Source organism: Oryctolagus cuniculus, chromosome 3, assembly GCF_964237555.1.
Source record: "Oryctolagus cuniculus chromosome 3, mOryCun1.1, whole genome shotgun sequence".
Taxonomy (NCBI): Eukaryota; Metazoa; Chordata; class Mammalia; order Lagomorpha; family Leporidae; genus Oryctolagus; species Oryctolagus cuniculus.
Genome location: NC_091434.1, coordinates 39,781,868 through 39,801,237, shown reverse-complemented (window position 1 = coordinate 39,801,237; position 19,370 = coordinate 39,781,868). Strand labels below are relative to the sequence as shown.

The following is a 19,370-nucleotide window of genomic DNA, read 5'->3' as shown; positions in this document are numbered from 1 at the left end:
ATGTTACATAGTCAAAGGTCGTTTGGAGGATCAAATGGGTTCAACAGACTCTGTGGTGAACTCAGAGTTTTTCAGGATTTCTAAGTTGTTAATCAGTGGGCAGGTACAGGCCATCCCTCTTGAGGAGGAGCTAGTCTACCATTTACAATACCATTTAAAAATGGGAGCATATGTAAAATTATACTACTCTGGGGGTAAACCGCCTCATGAGACCTGGCTGGCTCTTTGCTTATACTTTATCCAGTAATAGTGGGGTTCATCCCGTCTCTGCCTGGAAATCCCCAGTGCCACGCTTGGAATCTCTCAGAGCCGGGTGCTCACTCCCAAGGCATGTTCCTGTGATGACAAAGGGGTGCCCTCTGGCTTCAACAGGTGGTTCCATTGAACACAATGATGACTTCCACAAAAGTAGGCATTTAGATCTATTAAACTGTTCTCGCTCGCTCTCTCTTTTTTTTTTTTTTTTTTTTTAAAGATTTATTTATTTATTTGAAAGCCAGAGTTACATAGAGAGGAGAGGCGGGGAGGGGGGGAGTCTTCCATCTGCTGCTTCACTCCCCGGTTGGCCACAGTGGCTGGAGCTGCACTGATCTGAAGCCAGGAGCCAGGAACTTCTTCTGGGTCTCCCATGTAGGTGCAGGGACCCAAGGGCTTGGGCCATCTTCCACTGCTTTCCCAGGCCATAGCAGAGAGCTGGATTGGAAGTGGAGCAGCCAGGTCTCGAACTGGTGCCCTAATGGGATGGATGCTGGCACTGGAGGTGGCGGCTTTACCTGCTATGCCACAGCTCTGGCCCCTAAACTGTTCTAAAATAGAAGCACAACTGGTGGATTTGATGCATATTTTAGCTTTCAATTTAAAAAAAGGCACAAAAAAAGAGGCCTTAAAGTAGAGGAATATATTCCAACATGATCACATTGTAGAATCTCTTTGATTATCAAAGTAACCATGCTGCTGGAGGGGAAAAGGGAAGAGAACAGTAGGTTAGGAACTTTGACACTGGGTGATGCTCATGCAGGCTTTTTGGAAGTCTTTTGATTCTTCCTCTCAGCCCTGCTTACGGAGGTAAGAGCTAAGAGACTGTTTCTGGTCCAGCTGCAAGATAGTGAATTCCAGCCCTGGGGATGTTCTTACTCCCTTTGCCTAGACTTCTATTGGCTAGCCTCCCTGGCTTTGTTGTGCTCAGACTACCATGACAGGTGGCCCTTTCCCTCAGTCCTTGAGGAAGACAAGATTGGTCTGTTTGCCACTCTTTCTTGGGATGTACTATAGGACCCTTAAGAAGACGTTTTGGGTTCGGCACTGTGGCATAATGGATAAAGGCACGCCTGCAGCGCTGGCATCCCCTATGGGTGCAGGTCTGGGTCCCAGCTGTTCCACTTTCAATCCAGCTCTCTGCTGTGGCCTGGGAAAGCAGTAGAAGATGGCCCAGGTCCTTGGGCCCCTGCACTCATGTGGGAGACCCGTAAGAAGCTCCTGGCTCCTGGCTTTCAATCTCTGTAACTCTGCCTTTCAAATAACTAAATAAATTTTTAAAATTTTTTAAAAAATAAGATGTTTTGGCAATTACTGATTGAACTCTGTCCCTGGAGTTTCCCAGGGATGGGGGATGTGAGCTAAGTGCTGGATGTTGTGGACAAGCGTCTGTGATCACTTAGCAGTAGGGAGCCAGCTGAAGGCCCACTGATCCCACTGAGCATGCCAGGCGATGATGGCTAAACTTGTTTGCTACTCTCAGTTTGAATTAGTTTCTGAGTTTCATTTCTCCTGCACAGGGAACTATTATGAATTTCCTTCCTGTCATTTGGTACCATTTCTCCATCAGCCATTTCCCCAGTGTCTGCTCTGTGATAGGCACTGGAAGAGGGACAGAGAGAAAGCAGATGATAGAAAGGAAATAGTGTGCATCCCTTAGGTGGAAAGCAAGGTACGCCCCTGGAGTTGAGAGATGAGGAAGGTTAAGTATGTAATGATTATTTTTCTGCTGTATTTTCTACAATAAATTGTACTACATAAAAATCTATACCAATATTCATCTATGTAGCAAATCCCATTACAATGAAAACCCCTGTTATCTGTGACTTGAGCAAGTAGCCATCGAACAAAAATTCCAGTGCAGCATAGGACTTTGGACATCCCTTGGAGTCAGCGGAAATGGGATTTGACCCATATATCAAGCTTTTCATGACTTTGATGTTTTTCATTTCAACCTGTCAACAAATACCTGACTTGATATTAAAGCCAGTTAAATCAATATTTCTTGCTGTAGTCAAGGTACAGCAACATATATCCAAGGGCAATATATCCCCAACAGCCATATTTTCTTGAGTACCTATATTTTATCATAAACCTGATTGAACTACCTTCAGATGAACCAGATGGAAATATCAACATAACTGCCATAAGAAAAGTCAGAGAATCTGTAACCTTGTCCCTCACCTCTTTGTTTAAGCTCTACTGTAATGTGTTTGGCTCATTTTAATCAAAAGGGGTAGGAATGACAACATGGATGATCTTGATCATGGTAGCTGTGGTTTCTTTCCCTGCCCTTAAGTGGGTCTGCTTTACCCCTCCTCCAACTCCTGCCCCAGTGAGAGAATTTCTGAGAAGGTACAGGTGATTAAGCTAGTGAGTACAGGTGAACCCAAGAGTCTTGGACTATAGGAGTCTGATCATTGTTATGGAAAAAAAAAGAAGAGTGGGATGGAAATCTATTCTGACTCACTCTGTTTCTGAACTTTTAACTGTTGGATTTCTGAAAGTTACCTGTTCTAAACTCACAGTATTTCTATAAACAAATAGCCCGATGCATCAGTTGTAAACACCAACAAATTTGTTTACTGCTTGTTACCAGTAAAGCCCGACATGTCTTCCATGTGCTTCAAGGCATGTGCTGTTATGCCCATTTTAGAAGTAAAAGTGTGTAACTCTTGAGCTGCTGAGTAACTTTTCAAAGAACACAAGGGCAGAAATGATGCAGGCAAGGATACAAACCTAAGTTTGTTTTATTCTAAAGCTTTTTATTTTTTACTACAGTAGACTCTTCTGTAATATATCATGAGGCTGGAGACTTTTTTTTTTCAAAGTTTTGTACTAAAACATACTCATTATAGAAAGATCAGAAAGCAAATCATACAGAAGAAAAATTACCCATAATTCTCTGCCTCAGGGATCACCACTAACATTTCAATTATATTCTTTTCAACCTTTAAGAAAGCTGTAATTTATATCTGCAAATGAATATTATTGCTTGAAGTTGTCATCTTTGAAGTTCTGCATGTACTACACCAATGTTGTCATTGCGTCGGACATTTTTGACATCCCTCTCAGGGACAAATTAGGAACCAAATTCAATGTAGACTTCCATGGGCAGGACAGCACTTTGGTAGAACCAGAGCAAAGACTGTGTTTCCATTACCTGAATACATATCAAAATAATGCATGATGTGTTGGACTTTAAAAAAAAAGGATTTATTTATTTATTTATTTGAAAGGCAGAGTTACAGAGAAGTAGAGAGAGAGAGAGAGAGAGAGAGAGAGAGAGAAATCTTTCATCCAGTGGTTCAGTCTCCAAATGGCCACAAGGACTGGAGCTTGGCCAATATGAAGCCAGGAGCCTGGAGCTTCTTCCAGGTCTCCCACGTGGGTGCAGGGGCCCAAGCACTTAGGCCATCTTCTGCTTTCCCAGGCCATAGCAGAGAGCTGGATCAGAAGTGGAGCAGCTAAGACTTGAGCTGGCACCCAAATGGGAAGCCGGCACTGCAGGCGGCGGCTTTACCCGCTACGACACAGCGCCAGCCCTGTGGTGGACTATTTTGTGCTTTCTAAAACCATCTACTGCAAATCTTAAACCATTCCATAAAAAATTCCATTGTTGCCCTTTATGGGAACCATAAACATTGTGTGCTGACTTCTATTATAATGAGGGAAAGAATTTACTAAAGTCCTGCTTCTTCCCATGTCAAAGATTGATGGATAATTTGGGGTGTGTTTAGAAGCCTTATTAAAAATTAAATCTATCAATGTTTAATATTTTATTTGACAACTCATTTATTACATTGTCAACACAACAATGTTTACCTTTTGTGGTACATAGAGAAAATCAGAAAATAGTATTTTTTAGCATTTGCAAAGCATATGTTAAAATCAATTTTTTTTAAGGGAAGTGTGCTCACCAGATTATTCCCCTCCAAGGAGTTTTTGTGAAAGAAAATGTATCTTAGTGTGATGCACCAACTAATCTTTAAATAAGGCAGTTGCATCTTGTATGGAAGTAAATGTTTCCCAAAGAAGGAGTCACACAGGGGTGCACATGGGCACACACGCACAGATGCTGCCAAAATGAGGATTGCTTTATTTTATTGTTAAAGGCAAGAGGGGCTAACGTTGTGGCCCAGCGTGTTAAGCTGGCGCTGGAGACTGTGGCATCCCATTCGGGAGTGCTGGTTCCTCAAGTCCAGGCTGCTCTGCCTCCAAGTCAGCTTCCTGCTACTGTACCTGGAAGGCCGGTAGAAGATGGCCCAAGTGTTTGGGCCCCTGCCAGCCATGTGGGAGATCTGGATGGAGTTCCTGGCTCCTGGCTTCTCTCTGGCCCAGACCTGTCTGTTACAGCCATTTGGGGAGAATCGGTGGATGGAAGACCTGTGTGTGTATGTGTGTATGTGTGTCTCCCTCCCTTTCTATAAATCCCTTTCAGATAAATCTTTTTTAAGAAGTCAAAGTCAAATACTTAAGTACCAGCTGAATTCACATACATATAATTTTATTGCATATGACACTATTACTGTTAGACAACAAACCCAAATTCTAGCTGAAACATCTGCTTGCTGTCCAGTTTCTGCTTTATTTTTGATAGACACTCTTACCCACCCCCACCAGCTTACCATGGCACTCAGCCTCCTCGCAGACTGCTGTGCACCTGGGGCAGCAGAGCCAGGATTGGTGTAGAATTCCCAGGGCCACTCCAAGGCTTCAGATTGGGGCAGACTGGATTATGTCCAGTTGTCCTTAGGGCTGCATTGCTGCCTTGTCTTCTGACTGCCAGGATTTCCTGTGACCAGACTTCATCATGCATCCAGAGCTAGGTACGAATCATAGGCCATGTCTTGTGTTGATAGCTGTGGCCCTGTTCACAGCATCTGACATTGTGTTTAGTCAGTGTTTATTGGTTAAATGAAGGATTATAATATATTCCCCCCAAAATAGACTTTGGGGAGAAAAAGTCTGGCTGGGAGAAAGTTGGAATTGTAGGTAAGAATCTCTGCACCTGGGGGCTTCCAGGTCCCTCCTCTCACTTAAATAGGCAGCCCAGCGGTCACCTGACTCAGAGAAGGGCCAGGGAGCTGGTGTCAGAGCCGGGCACAGCAGCCTTTCCCGAGGACTTCCTGTTGTTTCCGGTGCCTCCCTTGCCGTTGTTGTCTGGTGGTTTCGCGGAGGTGGGTCTTCTGACTCTGTAGGATCAGCGAGCAGAGTGTTTGAATCCACACAGCGCTCAAGAGAGCACTGGCGACATAAGGATTCTCAAGAAGCACCTGAAGCGATGGTTGAGTGGGTGAGCAGTGGGTCGGCCTCTGGGCCGGATGGCCACAGTTAGAGTCCCAGCTCAGCAGCGCGCCTGGTGTGCTTTCGTGAGACCTGTCTGTGCCTTGTTTTCTGAAATTTGTGCAATGACAATGATAACAGTGCCTGCTTCCAAGTATCAAAGTAGTTAACCTATGTGAGTCTCCAGAACAGTGCTAGCCACTTTCTAAGTAAGTGGAGATGTTAGCTAGTGTTGTTACTTATGTGTGGTATGCTGAATGATTGTGTATATTATATATCTCCAGTCAACAAGTTTATGAGGAAGGTACTAGGATTATCCCCACTTTACAGTTGAGCATACTGAGGCTCAGGGGTTACTCTGTATACCAAAGGTCTCATAACTATGGATGAGGCCCAATTTCCCATCTGCTTGACTTCAGATCCTTCGTTTCAAGGCAGGTGTGACGGGAAGTGGGTAGTGTGTCTACTAACCTGAGCCCTGCCTGACCTCCAAAATTCCCTTTTTTCCTAGAACACTCCAGAACCCAGGCTGGTTTCTTGAACATCTCTGCGGATTCCCAGGTAAGTAGAAATGGTCTTTTCCTTCTTCATGACCTCCTGCTACCTACCTGGCCGACCGTCCTCGCACCTGCAGCTGACTCCCGGAGGCCCCATCAAGTCTTGGATAGCTCTACTGCTTCTTGGGGTCTCAGAGCAAGTTCTTGTTCATAGTACGTAGGCTGCAGTCACTTCTGGAGGGATGTGGGGGTCAGTGGACCTGAGACACTTCTACCGCACTCACATCCCTTTCCCCATGTGCTTTGAAATTGGCTCACTTTGGAGTAGTTTCATTCATGTGAAAAACTTTAGAGTGCCTTCCCCCACCCCTACCTTTGCAAATCTTCTGTGGACATCCTTGTAATTTAGAAAAGAAGTATGGCTAAGGGTGTAGGCTCTGGGGCCAGACTGCCTTTCTATCCATTCTTGCAAAGCGAGCCATTTTTGTCACTGTCACTGTTGCTCGACTCCAGTGATGTGACCTGGCTTCAGTTTGCTCTGTTGGTGTTGAGTAGGAGAGGGCTGGGCAAGAGCTTCTGAGTCGGTAGCCGGGCATGGTTACTTGTGTCCCCTGCCTCCTAACCCTGCAGTCTTCGCTGGGCGCTCCTTTCTCACAGCCTCCACCTCCTCTTCTCTAAGAAAGGGATAATCGTACCTGCCTTGCAGAGCTGTTGCCATGTGCAGGCTCATGTATGTAAGGTGAACTTGCGCAAGGGTGACGTTCAATAAATGGCTTGATATTCTTGCTGTCGGTTATTGGTACTGAATGAGTACATTGGAAATACTTGCTGCTGGTGTGTTGTTTTAGGTTCATACTTAACCTGAAATAGTTTTGCTTCCCCACCCCCCAGCAGTCTTGTTGAAATTAATTGGCTTAGCAGACCATATATTCCTTGTGAAAAGATCATCCGTGCTCTAGACCCTGTCAAATGTTCATAAATTCCAGGCTGAGGTAGTCCAAATTAATGAGGCCTTATTTTGCCTCCTGGATATTTCCATTAACACTTAATCCAGGCTTGATTCTTTTTCCATAAACCCAAAACTTTCGTAGTAATATGACTAACTTTTGGAAAAGAACCATTAACAGTGGGGGAAGGTGGTTATTTTCCATGAATGGAATAGGATATTTTACTACCTAATATCTGAATCACCAAGAAAACACTTTATGGATTTTCAAAGAGGATTATTATGGAAGCACACTGATTTTCTCTCTCGCTGTCTCTCCTTCTCTCTGTCTTCACACACACACACACACACACACACACAGAGCCTAGTTTTGCTTTTGGTCGGGCAACTGAAGAGTTACTGTGTAAATCCTGGCAGCCTTCTTCCCTTAGACAAGCAAGGGCACAGTCAATTCCTGTTTTCTTGGAACCAGTACCAAATAATCAGAAACCCCAGTAATACTGCTGGAAAGCAGTAGCTTGATGCAGAGACGGGGCGATTGAAAACAATTCTGATCATATTTTCGTCGGGAGAGTGAGATGCCTCCAGCTGTCTGTCACTAATCGTATTAGAGGTGGAAAGCAGGGATGTTTTGGCATGCAAAAGATGGCTCTAATAGCATGTCGGGATGCTGCTTGTACAGGCCGCTCGTCCCAAAACGGTGACATTCGACATCCCTTCCGTAGCTGGCCTTGCCAGTTGGTAGGAGCCTAAAACATATGCCACAGGAGCACACTTAGGGAATCTTCTACTTACAGCTCAGAGGCTTTGTTTTTATCTTTTTGTGCTTGTAGTGCAGACGACACTGATGGAAATGATTTCTCTGTCAGGATGAGCCTATTGCCAGCAGTTACACAAGGCTAGGAAGATGGCAGATGAAACCCACAGTGACTGAAGAGGTGTCCGAATTCAATTAAGAAGAGGCCTGTCCCATGCGGACACAGAAGTCATATAAATCCATTTTAATTGTGAGCTGTCATACTCTTCCGGTCACGTTTATTTTAGAAGCCAGTGCCAAAGCTGCATTTAGACCAGAATTCCAGACCTTTTAGCCCCTAATGACTAATTTGGGTATCTGTTGAATCCCTTAATTCATTTCTTGAATCCCTTAATTCATTTCTTAATTAGTTCTCCTAGAATTAGCAAGTTGCTGGGCTACAATTGTTTTTCATAAATTTTTCATAAATCAAAACAGATGTACGTATGTACATCTTTCACCCCCATGGTTCACATATTCTCCCCCGTCTTAAAGAACTGCTTTTGTTATCAAAATAGTAATAACAATGCCAACATCCATGAGTCTAACATTTTGCAGGGTAATACCGTGGAATATAGATTGGTTCCAAGAGACATGGTTTTGAATCCCAAACCAGCTATCTGTAGCTTTGGTCAACTTACTTTCCCCCTGTGTGCCCCTGTTTTTTCTTGCAAAGTGGAAAGAATAATAGCACCACCTCATCAGGTTGTTTCAAGGCTTAAACAGCTAATATAGGTAAAGTATTGTCACATGAGTTGATGCGTAGTAGGTGCCTGGCACGGTAATAAATCTGAGTCATTATGTTGGTTGTCAACATGGGACAGGGACAGGCTGAGATTTTCCTGGTGCCATGCTATTGCTATCTAAGGATGTCCCATTTCTGCCCTGGGTTTGGAGAATACCAAATGGTAATGAGAACATTGGCAACTCTAGATTTGGAGTTCATCTCTTATTCGTGCTTACACGCCTTCATTTGGCCACAGAATAAACTGGCTTTTTAGCTTGAGCAATGTTAATTTGAAACTATTTTTGGAAAACTTGCTTTAAAATTTGAATGAACATTTTATCCTCAGCATACACAATGCTGTTCCTCATTAACAGGAAAAATATGAGTACAATGAGTTAAAAATATACGAGAAAGGGGGAGGAAGAGAGAAAAGGAAAGAATGGAAGAGAGATTTGGAGGAATCAGTTTCTGTAAATTTATTGGAAATTTTCAAACTACTTTTTAACAGAGTAAGATGCATTTAATGTCATGATTTAGATGTAATGAATGTGTCAGAATGAAAAACTATGGAAATAAAATATAGGAATTTAACAAACTTTCCTCATGGCTGCATAAAAGTTAGCTAATATTAAAATTGGTTGCCAAGAGATGAACTGGACTTACTCTCATTTATGTTTTCTTTTGTTTTTTTTTTTGACTGCTAGGTATTTGTGTGTATGTTTATGTGTGTGTAAATGGGTACATAGGTATTTCTCTCTCTGTCCACTCTCTGAGTGAAATATATACAGAGACCTGTGTAAAATGCTCTCTATCTGTAGTAAAATGGATGACTAAATGATGGTGCGATCGTGCGCTTTAAGATGATACAGCAATACGAAAATGAACTAGAGCCATACCCAATAACATGGATGTGTCCTACATACCCAATGTTGGAAGAAAGAAGCTATGAAAGAATGCTAGCAATCATCATATTTATATAAAGTATGAAAGCAGGTAAAACTCCATTGCTATATGTGCAAACCTGAGTGACTAAAACTATAAAGAAAAGCCAGAGCGTTATCGCCCCAAAAATCAGGTATGGGGATGGTAGTTACTCCCAAGGAAGGCAGGAGGAAGCAGCTGGAGGGCTTCCAGGGGTGTGGGAATGCTGTGCTCTCTGATGGGACTGGTAGTGAAGAGGGCAGTGCACAGCCAAGCCTGAATTGTTTTGTCCCCTTTTCTGGTTAGGGGTTACAGTCCGTCATTAAAAAATCTTTGAAAGGGAAACAAATGAAGCAATTCGGTCTTTGGGCTAAGTCCTTGTCCTGAAGTTTTTGGCCTGGAGAGCCCTGTGATTGAAGCTGGCTCTTGGAAGTGAACAGCTGCCTCACTGCACTGCAAAGTGGCCTCCCAAGTAGGATGTATGCTGCAGGGGTTCTTAAGAAGATCCATTTGGGTGGGAAAATAAATTGATTAAAACTTGCATTTACATTCATTTTATTAATATGAAACCTTACAGTAACTGGTGATGCCTCTGTTGACAGTGGCACCATTCCTAGGTCCACATGTCAGCTGGGCAGGTGTGACATGGAGCACAGGAGGGTAGAAATGCCAGCTCAGAGCTTCTTGCTGGCTTCTCCACTGGTTCCCGTGCCTTGGATATTTTGTGAAGTATATTCTGCCCTGGTTAACTGGATTTGCAAATACCATTTTTTTTTTTTTTGTAGTTTTAGCAAACTCTCACAAGCTAGCAGAAGTTTTTTAAAACTCAGCAAAAAAATCCTATAAATTAAAGATAATTTTACTATTACAAACAGTTAGAGAATGACAAATCTTTGCATGAACCTTTGTCTACTGTAGTATGAGGTAATGACAGTGAACATCAAGTCACATCTGGCCAGAAGCTGGCCACCAAAAATTCCAAGTTATCTGGAAGGCATATGAATTTATATCCACTGTGGTTAATTATGTGTCTCATCCTGTATGTATTTGCCTTGTGATACCATGATTAGCAAACAGTACATCAGTTTTGTCATCCTTCTTTTTCCTACTTTTGTTTGTTTTTTTGTAAAGGTATACAGCATGCTAATATATACACATATATAACTTGCAAACAAACAACTAAATATATATGGGGAATGCATGTTCAAAACATGTGAGATAAAAATGTCTCAGATACCCCTGTCATGGAGTTCAAAGGCTGCTTACTACTAATAGTAAAAATGTGTAGAAGACGGTAAACTTGTTACCACATCAAAAGGAAGCACATCTCAGCAGCATTTCTTTTTATTGACAAATATCAGTACTAAGGCATTAGCTTTGACATTTCACAGTATTGAAACTTTTCCCAAGCCACTCGGCTGGTGTTGAAGTGGAAAAGATTGGGAAGATATATAATGAAGCTTCAGAAAGTTCATGGAAGGGGCTGGCATCGTGGCTCAGCAGGATAAGCTACAGCCTGCGATGCCAGCAACTCATCATCAGAGCACTGGTTCGAATCTGGCCGCTCCACTTCTGATTGAGCTCCCTGCTGACGCATCTGGGAAGGCAGCAGAACACGGTCCAAGTGCTTGGACCCTTGGCACGCATGTGGGAGACCAGGATGTAGTCCCAGACTCCTGGCTTCAGCCTTGCCCAGTCCTAACCAATGTAGCCATTTGGAGAGTGAGCTGCAGATGGAAAATTCTCTCGCTCGCTGTGTGTGTGTGTGTGTGTGTGTATCCTTCTGCCTCTTACTCTGCCTTTGAAATAAATAAATCTTTAAAAAATTTTAAATGTATCATGGAAAAGGAAGATTATCTTTTTTGAAGATTTATTTTTTTATTTATTTGAAAGAGTCACAGAGGGGGTGGGGGGAGAGAGAGAAAGAGAGAAGAGAGAGAAATCTTAACATCTGCTGGTCACTCCCCAAATGGCTGCAATGGAAGCCAGGAACCTAGAGCTTCTTACAGTTCTCCCACGCGGATGCAGGAGCCCAAGCACTTGGATTATCTTCTGCTGCTTTCCTAGGCCATTAATAGGGATCTGGGTCAGAATTGGGGCTGCCATGACTTGAACTGATGCCCATATAGGATGCTGGCATCACAAGTGGAGGCTTAACCTGCTATGCCACAGTGCTGGCGCCTCAAACTCTCAGTTAATTCCATTTAAAAGAACTTTCTGAAGCTCCCTTGTGCATGTGTATATATATAATGTGTGTGTGTACACACACACGTGTGCACGCATGTTCAGAATAGCTGTGTTTCTGTTTTATTTTCCCTGTACGATTTCCTTCAACCCAGGATTCTGTACAGGGGGGAAATGTCAAATACCATCAGGTAGGATTTCACAAGGCCAGAGAAGGAGAGCATATGAGATGGCATATGCATCGTGGTCTGGAACCAGAGGACCTGTGTTCTAAGCCTGGTTCTGCCCCTTGTGGGGCACAGCCCTCTGGGTTGCTGCTGCCTCTTCTCTGTTGTGAAGGCAGCAATAGCCACCTATCCCCAGCTCTTACAGGGACCGCATGTGTGAGAGCACCTGCACAATGTGGAGTTCTCTGCAAATGTAAGGAATTATGATGATCTTTTATGACAATAACTTTTGATTTAAAAGTACATTGACTTTAACAAAATGTTGCTTTGTATTGAGTCCTGATATCTTAACCTAGGCTGATCTTTTGACTGGAAGCTACAGAACCTGAATGCACTACCTTAAAGCAAATAAGAACTCTTTTTAGATGTGTTTGTTGGGTGGATCCTGGAGTATCTCACAGAATTCAAGGACGAACTGAGTAGAACCACCAAGCTGCATGCAAGGGGGCAGCCAAGGAAGCACTGGGACCTCAGCAGAGGCACTGGTGGCCTCTCTTTCAGAGATGCTGCTGTGACTGTAGTTGAACACTGATGGCTTTCAGTCTCTGGGGCACAAGGTTCCAAGTCTGAGACTCTAGAAGAGAGAGTTCAATTGGTCCAGCATAGGTTGACCAGCCATCTTTGGACCAGTCAGCCTCGGTTGAGGTGACAAGGTTACGTGGGCTGGACGTCATTCCCGGGAGCCCTAACCCTGCGGATCTTGGCCATCTCCGAAAATCAGAGATGCCTGTTGGCTTCTATCTAAAGTTTGTTTTAAAAGTTTCAATAGTTGCTAATGATCCAGCTTTCTTTAAGGATTTTTACTCAAAAAAGGATCAAAGAAATACAAGCACAGGTGTATTATGGGTGCTTCCTCCAGTGGATGTCCGTATCAAGTCATTGAGTCTGGGCTTCTGGTGTTCTTTAGTTGGATGCAGGGTTTAAATATGCTGTCACTCAATGTTGAACTGGTCTCCATGGCTCCCATGAGCCTGCTTCCTTCTTAGGGTGGCTTCTCTGAAGTTTGGCTTTGTTTCCACCTTTAGCTACTCCTTAACTCTTGTTAGAAAGACAGTTGTGAAAGAAATATTAGCATTTACTAACGCTGACACTGTGTTCACCAATGGCCTGACTTGCCCTAAACTGTTATGTCAAGATGAAGAGAAGATAAGAGAGGTGCACCGTCTGAGTATCACAGGCAAGGCGTCATCCCAAAGAAGGACCTCAACTTGCACTCATTAAGGTGTATTTCATACTTTCATAGTCACTCCTAAACAAACGACTGCAGCCACTCCTCACAGCTGATGTATGCATCACACATAACTTGTGTGGTCCCAGGGCGAGGGCAGTTACTTCTAATATATCATCAAGAACAGAAATGATGCAAATATTCCTAAGTCTGAAAATCAATGACTATCTTCCAGAACAAGTTAAACACTGCTTTTACATATTGCTTTTGACAAGTTCTAAATAGGTTGTACCCTAAATTGTCCCTCTTGGCGTATTCATTATACAGCTATGAAAAGTACCAAAATTCTTTATATCTCAACACATGTACCTTTGAAATAACCACATTTTATATGGCTCACACTCAGTGAAATTTCCTTTCTGTAAAAAGAAAATGTTTTTCTCAGGGAAAACATACCACTGAAGAAGCAGATATGCTAATGACAATCATCGTTTTACTCAGCTTCTGTTTGCCCAAGTGCTGAGTTATAATGCAATCTATATTTCATATTTTAAAACTAACTCACAGTACATTATCAACCCAGTGCTTCACACTGCATAAATGGTGATTTATTATTCTCCGAATTTTAAGTGCTGACCCATGGAATGTTAAACTTCTATTGGCAGCTGTTGTCCAAAGGTTTGCAGGTGTCCTGGCTAATGCCTTGAAAGACCAGCATTAGCGATAAATCACAGCATACAGAATTTTTCAGTAAAGTAATGGGAAGGACTTTGCATTCCAGGACCCTCTAAGCTTTGGTATTTGGAAGTTACTTCCCTGGGAAATTAAAGTAAAGGGGTAAAACATTCTTGGGCTTTAGCCCTTGAACTTTGGGCCAGCCATAGTCAATAGCAAAAGCATCTTGGTAGCTTTGTTCTCCTAACCCTGAGATTTCTTGGCTATGGGAACTGACAGAGTGCCAAGTACAGGCCTAATTGCATTCCTTGTTACTGAGAAAAAAAAATTCTCAAAGGAATTTTCCTTTTCTTTTGTTCAAAGGGGTACCTGAGCATTAACATTTTCCAGGATAGCAAAATTGTTTGTAAGGCTTTTGAAAAACTTTCTGAAAAGAGAACTTGAAGAGGCTCCAGCAGTCAATTAAAAAGCATTTTGTGTGGCTTACCTAGAGCAGTAAAGAGCTAGGGAGATGAAATATAAAAGGTAGGAGAGGTATGGCTGTGCCCTCTAAGAGTTTGCTCTCTGGCTAACAAGCTCATGGGCTCCTTTCTTCTTTCTCTATGGTCTGGTCAAAGATTTAGCAAAATAGATTTAGCAAAATCATGATATGTTTGGCTAGTCCCATGTGGACCCCCAACTGCCTGAGTGTAAGTTCTCTTCTGTTCACCAGTGTTGTGCCTACTGCCTTGTACATATGTGCAATGTTCGTTAGCATGTGTTGAGTGAATAAGTATATTCATGTAGATCTTTTTGTGATATCTATAGATACAAATATGGGTAAAGAGAGAGAGAGAGAAAAGACAGAGGTTGACTGAATTTATTGGGCCAGAGGTGCTGTGGGCTAGATGAAATCCAATCACAGAATCTGTAGATAATTTTAGTAGACTGAAATCTTCCAGTACAGGGGGTTTGTGTTCTACTCGGGGAGCAGACAATGAAGAGAGAAGTGAACAGTGAATAAACACAATGGTTCTAGCTGGTGATAAGAGCTGCAAAAGACGTAAGCGAGCTAAAGGCTGTCATGCAGGATAAGGGCTTGGAGAAACCAAGACCTAGAACTATCTGATATCCAGAGACATAGAAGAAATTAATAGAAACTGTTCTGAAGGGTTAATTTACTCCAGATGTTAACACATCTAATGAAAGAGTTCATCTTATCATACCTTTTCTCGATGAAGATATGTTGCAGAATTCCTTTCAGACCCAACATATCATTTTCTAGTTAGTAGAATTTTGCCTTTTTTTTTTTTTTTTTTGAACACATGTGCTGGTTCATGCCTGGTGCCAAGGCCAAGGGGGTAGCTCTCCACTTCACTTCCCTTTTTCTTCAACTGCAGCTTCTCTCCCAAAGCCAGGCAGCTGGTCTTCCAAATGTGCACTGTCAGTCACACAGGAGACCAGATGACCCAAAGAGGGTAGATCAGCACAAATTTATCATCAAAGCTCAGAGAAAGAAAGAAAGAACCTCAGAGTGAACGACCTGCTGACTGTGGGTCAAAAGGATTATCTTTGTACCTCAAGGACAGAGTGTTTCATCAAGATTTGGGTACAAAGTACACATCATCCCACAAGCATGCTGAACTGTGTCAGCCAGAAAACGGTTCCTTAGGGTTTACAACTTCCCCTGTTTCCCAAATTAAAAAATGCTAATGTGAACTGTTGACTCCCAGTGACACATGTTATTATTATATATAGGGCAAAGAGTAAATAAGACACTTGCCTAATGAAACAACAGTTCATTTTAACTCAGCAAGCTGGAAGTAATTTAGCTTTTTTCCCCCCTGTTTTCCATGCTTCTTTATGGAAATAGGCCACAATCATTTTTATTCCACTGTTCTTTATAACCTTATAGCACGGTTCCTGTTTATGCCTCTAAGAGCTGTTCTTAAAGACTCTTAAGGGATATCCTTTAATACATTCCTTTTAAAAATAATTATTCATCCATAGTGCTCCCCGTAGAATGTGTAAGGGCTTGGAAATACAGAAACTTCTTAATGAGATATGTTTAATGGTGTATGCAGAGTCTCACAATATTTACACCTGGTTTAGTTAACAAATTATATTTAATTAGTCATTCTGGAAATGAAGTAGATATTTTAAAATGGATTCAGTACCTAAAACCCACCATTTGCTTTTTATGTATAATAGTCCCAGATAAAATTCTATGAGTAGTATTTATGGATTGAAGCAACATGTTTGCAGTATAGTGAAGTCAATTCTTGGGAGATTTTTAGAAGAAATACAAAGAACTGGTCTTAGTGCGGCATGCAGGCTATCCACGTTAGGATGGAAGATCACTGTTATCAAAATGACAAATTTTAAAGAGCTACACAGATGTCGAGTAGTGGGGGTGGTGTGACTTTTACACGTGAGGCATGCAGAACTTCTGGGCTGAGTGACGATGTGTAACTTTTGGTTTTGCTGCTGAGTATGTTCCTGTGTAGGGTGGGATTTCCTTTTCCGCATTTAACGCCCCAAGTTCCTTAGCAGGGCCCTTCTACCCTGCACTTGACTTCTGAGCCCTGGAGGCCACACTTGCACCTTCACACATACTTCATGTGATGTTTCAGAAGCAGGTGTCATTTCCAGGAAAGAGCCTTGACCCACATCATGTGGGCAGCCCGTACACCAAGGTGGCCGGCTCCTTTGTCTCTCGGGTGCCCCAGAATGGGCCTGAGAAGTCACTAGTCCCTGGCCCTGTGTGGCCCTCCCTCGTGGTCCTCCAGCATCTGCTGCATGGTCCAGAACATTTCTACTCTTGCTGCGTTGGTGTGTTCCTGCGACTGGAACTTGTCGGGTGGTTTTTCTGGCAACCTGGTGTTGTGGTGGCTCTCTCTGATCCTCCAGCACCACACCGTCCACATTCCCAGCTGCGTTTTTTGCTCCCAGTGCTACAGGAAGCCAAAACCTAGAGAAGGTGTCCTGGTGATACTCCTTGGCCGATCCCCCCTCCCCGGTCCCCGGTGAAGTGGTTCTTTTCCACGGCGCCCCAGAGGTGCCAGCTATGTCTTTGTTCTCCACTCTTCTCAGAAAGCTGTCGTGGAGGGGAGGGCCGGGGGGGCAGCAGGGCCCTTCTCTGAGTGTTCTCGGGAGGAGTGCCGCATTGTCCCCATCAAGGACCCGGCCCCAGGAAGCAGCCTCCTTGACAGTCACCACGGGTTACACAAATATGACTTCCATTTAGCTTGACCTCTCATTGTGCTCTACAGTGATTGAAAGTACTTAAGCCATGTACAGTATTTTTCTGGAAACAAAAATAAATGGGATTCTTTTAAGAAGCCACACTTGAACTTATGCCCTTGCTCTTCCTTTTTGAGTCATCATGTCCAATTCAAGGTTTCCTTTTATCGTGTGTTTTCCTTTTGTGAGAACCGGATAATTTCTCTACTGATAAAATTATGAATCATAGAGGCAGTGTCATTGTGAAAGATAAGTATACCTCATCTAGACCTAGCATTCTTGTCTCTGAGTATTAAAATACTTAGCGCTGGCTCCCATTTCCTGAATGCTTACTCTGTGCAATTAAGTGTCACTGGCAGACTGACTTCTTGATTCTGTATCTGCTTAAATGCAGAAGCCTAACTCACCCGCACAGCAGCCCTTAGAGGCGGGTATGTTATCATTTGTCCACATTTTAAGGATGTCGACACACAGAGACTTAGTGATGTTAACTAACTTGCCTGAGATGGCACAGGTACCTGTAGACAGGACCTGGATTAAAACCTAGGCAGTCTGGCTTCAGTCCCCTGTTGCTAACCACAAAGCTGCTTCAATGACTCCGTTGCATCGTGTAAGAGCCCAAGTGTTGGCATCGCTGAAATGAGAAGAGTAATATCTCCCCCACGCTGAGGGGATCAAATCTAATAATTATTGTAAGGGCTCAGTAAATTGTGAAGTGCCAACCCATAAGATTTAAGCCTAGGCTAAATGTTGGTATGAAATTTGATTAGTCAGGAGAGTCTTATTGTTGAGTTTGGCCCTAGCTGCTTGAATATCCTGTGAGTTCAGCTGAAAAACTGTATTTTTCCTGAGGTTGTCCTGAAATTACAGAATAGCTCATATTGTGCAGTGATAAAGATCCTTTCCTTCTAAATGGCGGCATTTGGAAGCCGTTAGCGCATAGGAAGAATTCACTGTAACATTTGTAATATGCCAAGTAAGTTCACTGTTACTGTTTCCCCTTTAACCCCAGTCCCCCATTACTGTAGCAGTAAACCCTTTCCCTTTTTTGCCAAAGAGATGTGTATCCAAGTGTCGGTTTAGCACATCTCATAGATTTGTCATTAACTGTGCCCTAATGTGCAATAGTGGGTGTGGGACTTTGTCTCCTACTGCCAGCATGGGGCCCTAAAGCCCAAGAGATGTTGGGCAAGGCTAAGGCAATAGGAACAGAGCAGGGAAACAGGTCCAAAGATGAAGACCCAGAAGACCACGGCCTGAAAGAGCCGTACTTGAAGATGTGGGACAGGAAGCCGGAGCCAGCAGCTCAGAGGTCGGAGGGGTGGTGCTGGGTGAATGAGAGGGCCTGGGAAGGAGGGAGGACACACTGAGCAGGACGAGCCCAGCAGGAGCCGGTCACGTCCCTGTGGCTGGTTTACAGGAAAACTTCGCTGCTCTCCTTCTTCCATTGCTGGGTCTGCCTTCCCTGCTTTGGGCACCTCCATATTTTCATTCACTTCCTGTAACACTGTCACAAGTCAGGATATTGGGGGAAGTGAATAGCCCGAAGGTAAGCCCTGACTTTGTGTGGTTCTTTGGAGCTGGTACATCCTAGAAATGGAGTTTTCCGTGGCTTTTTATGGGACTGGGATTACATATCCAGGGACACCCCCTTTGTGGGGTCTTCCAAACGGAGTTTGTGATCATAGTGAGTTAGCTTTTTCTTCTTTCCTTTTCTGGTAAGAACAATATCCTTGCCCTTCAGTCTCTGAATATAGCAAGCAGTTATGCTAGAAGAATATCCTTATGTTAGGAAAGAAGTTGGCAGTCGTGATGATGTGAAAATGTCCAATTTAGAAAACACATTTAAAAGGAAAAGCTGTTGTGAGTCCTTTTTGAAGTCAGGTGGAATCTAAATCGATAAATAAAAGATTTCAGAGAAACTGTGTGGTCTGACAACACATTCCACTTTCTCTCTTTAGTCTTACAGGTACTTGTTGATTTTGCCCAAGCTTCAGATGTCGTTTCTATCTCCTCTATTAAAATGTCACACTGCAAACTGGTTCTGCCATCTAACTGGGAGCATTAGCTTGGATGAAGATTTTCCAGCCGATGTGTGTAATCAGAGCTCTACAATAATGTGGCTAGGGACTGGCCATTTAGAATGACTAAGAAAGTGAGTATTGATAAGTATATAAATGAATGCTTAGCACAAGAGAGGGGAGAAAAGACATTAAGTTCCCAAGAAAGAGCCAAATGGAACACATAGTGTCTCTATCTGTGGTGTAAGCCTGGTGCTTCCAAACATTCATGGAGATTACACCTTATGGAAAAACTATGTGTAAATTTAAAAAAAAAAATTGTACCAAAATAAATATCTTTTAATTCCATTTTCCCACAGACTTTCTGAAGCACCCCCCCATATGTGCTGTTTTTCCCCTCTATCTGTGTATCCATGATAAAGCTTAATTTATAAACTAAGCACAG

General features: G+C 43.0%; 1 protein-coding gene across 14 annotated transcripts in view; it reads left to right on the top strand.

The window, feature by feature from the left end:
* The window catches only part of SPATS2L (spermatogenesis associated serine rich 2 like), a 174,172-nt gene that overhangs the window by 20,622 nt on the left and 134,180 nt on the right, over positions 1–19,370 (top strand). For 9 of the 14 annotated variants that reach the window (XM_070070428.1, XM_008258940.4, XM_070070427.1 and 6 more), the window contains exon 2: positions 6,053–6,102. The exons of the other annotated variants lie outside the window; for them this stretch is intronic. The gene's annotated coding sequence lies outside the window, so the exon portion shown is untranslated. The remainder of the gene's footprint in view (positions 1–6,052; positions 6,103–19,370) is intronic. 14 annotated transcript variants of the gene reach the window in all.